The sequence below is a fragment of the Berghia stephanieae genome, chromosome 3 (assembly GCF_034508935.2).
Source record: "Berghia stephanieae isolate SIO BIC M18660-M18661 chromosome 3, UCSD_Bste_1.3, whole genome shotgun sequence".
Taxonomy (NCBI): domain Eukaryota; kingdom Metazoa; phylum Mollusca; class Gastropoda; order Nudibranchia; family Aeolidiidae; genus Berghia; species Berghia stephanieae.
In genome coordinates, this window is record NC_088362.1 from 57003398 (window position 1) to 57005897 (window position 2500).

At 36.3% G+C, this 2500-nt stretch overlaps 1 protein-coding gene across 1 annotated transcript in view; it reads right to left on the reverse strand.

Moving 5' to 3' along the window:
* The window catches only part of LOC144968052 (uncharacterized), a 98252-nt gene extending 97727 nt beyond the window's left edge, over positions 1-525 (reverse strand). Inside the window, exon 1 of the mRNA XM_078906020.1 lies at positions 219-525. The gene's annotated coding sequence lies outside the window, so the exon portion shown is untranslated. The remainder of the gene's footprint in view (positions 1-218) is intronic.
* Positions 526-2500: the final 1975 nt, after the last annotated feature.

Sequence of the window (2500 nt, forward strand, 5' to 3'; positions counted from 1 at the left end):
ATTGTAATCCAGACGTGTTATATAATGAACACGGTAATAGTAATTGGTATGCCAGTTAAAAATGCAACATATTACGATTCCGCACGGCAATATCTTAACTCAATACAAGAGTTTAAACAAAATTCTTTGGTCACCAAGAATGTGTAAAGACGTGGAAATCATGGGAACACACATTTATTGAACACATAAAATTAAAACTGCACCAAAATCGTACTCACCAGCTGAAATGGGGGGGGGGGGGGTGTGTGTAAGTTTTCCCTTGCACACAAAAATGACGACAAATAAATCACAGTATTAGAATAATGTTATCACAATAACAAATGTATCGAAATTTGGTCCAAAATGTATGAATTCGAATTACGTGCCTTTGAATATTGAACAATATCTCGACTCAAGTCATCAAGCAAGGACAAGAGAGAGCAAGTGAATTTGAGAACTCCGTGAGGAACACACAACACTGAACTCCGCTGACTCGCCGGCCGGCTACTACACGCACAACTCCTCACTGAGAGAACTCATTCAAACGTCTGCGTACGTTTGTGCGTCTCGTAGAGAGAGAGAGAGAGAGAGAGAGAGAGAGAGAGAGAGAGAGAGAGAGAGAGAGAAGTCATTGTTATACTTATTACTCTCTCTCTCTCTCTGTGTGTGTGTGTGTCTCTCTCTCTGTCTCTCTCTGTCTCTCTCTCTCTTTCTCTCTCTCTCTTTCTCTCTCTCTATCTCTATCTATCTATCTATCTATCTCTCTATCTCTGTGTGTGTGTGTGTGTGTGCATGCCTGTCAATCTGTGTGTGCGTGTGTATGTATGTGTTTGTGTGATTGCAAAGCTGTTATTTTCTTAAACCTAACATTATTTTTATTTGTCCTTCCAATACATTCAATTATCTACATAAAAAGGTATTGCCACAAGTTCTCCCGTTCATGGTTATACCCTAGAAAGATGAGAGCTAACGCTCCTCTTTCTAGGGTTATACCCCTCTCCCCTCCCCGCACGAATAAGTACACATTCCTTTTTATAGAGCAGTAAAGTTAGGTGCCCCAAACGTAAACAATAACAAGTTGCTAGTGATTTCCGTTAGGGACCGGAATAATTTACGCACAATATAGGTCTCCCAATTTTGTAGTTTGAGTTGTAGGCAATACACTTTCAGTATTGAAAATATGTTTACATAAAATCTAACAGTTGCAGAAATAATAATATAAGGCTAAATTATTATGAAAATCAGGCTCCGAATAATTCTCGTTTTGTTCACACCAGCGCAATAATTTGCTCTGGTCTAAAAATAGATTGACTGTAACTTTTGATAAATTTTAGAAAATTTTACCTTTTGTTCCATAAAATATCCATATCTAGACATTATTTGATGCATGATCGAGTATTTATGAATATGTGTTTCTTTTGCCACCTAACAGCCAAATTTTAAAGGTTATTTTTTTTATTATTTACATTGGAACGTGAGCTGTCAAGACAGGAACATGTGGTTTGCCACGTGCTTCTCGACTTTTGTTTACGTTTGGGGCACCTAACTTTACTGCTCTATAGAGCAGTAAAGTTAGGTGCCCCAAACGTAAACAATAACAAGTTGCTAGTGATTTCCGTTAGGGACCGGAATAAATTACGCACAATATAGGTCTCCCAATTTTGTAGTTTGAGTTGTAGGCAATACACTTTCAGTATTGAAAATATGTTTACATAAAATCTAACAGTTGCAGAAATAATAATATAAGGCTAAATTATTCTGAAAATCAGGCTCCGAATAATTCTCGTTTTGTTCACACCAGCGCAATAATTTGCTCTGGTCTAAAAATAGATAGACTGTAACTTTTGATAAATTTTAGAAAATTTTACCTTTTGTTCCATAAAATATCCATATCTAGACATTATTTGATGCATGATCGAGTATTTATGAATATGTGTTTCTTTTGCCACCTAACAGCCAAATTTTAAAGGTTATTTTTTTCTATTATTTACATTGGAACGTGAGCTGTCAAGACAGGAACATGTGGTTTGCCACGTGCTTCTCGACTTTTGTTTACGTTTGGGGCACCTAACTTTACTGCTCTATTATTAATTTATGGTGTACACACACCTGAGGTAACATTCTGACTGCTACCGATCCGTTGCTATTCACGTACCTTTTGAGTCAGTAACGGATGTACAACCATCAGAATTTTTCTTTTCTATCTAACTTTTGTTTTCTTACGCCGGTAGTTTAACCCTACATTTCGGGCTTCATTGATAATTTTCAAACGTAGATATTAAATAATCGTGGGAGATTAAGAAATCGCGTTGACATCACTGTCTCTCACCTTTGAACTTTACCCTTGAACTTGAATTTAACCTTGTCCTAGAATCTTTCTCCCATGAGACTTAAGCATGTCTTAAACAAAAATTTTCTCAATTCTGAATACAAGTAATCTTGTTTGAGCTGAATGTGCATTTTGTAAGGTGGCCAAAGTTATGATTATGATTTTAAATCAAAAAGTTTTGTATGTCTTTTA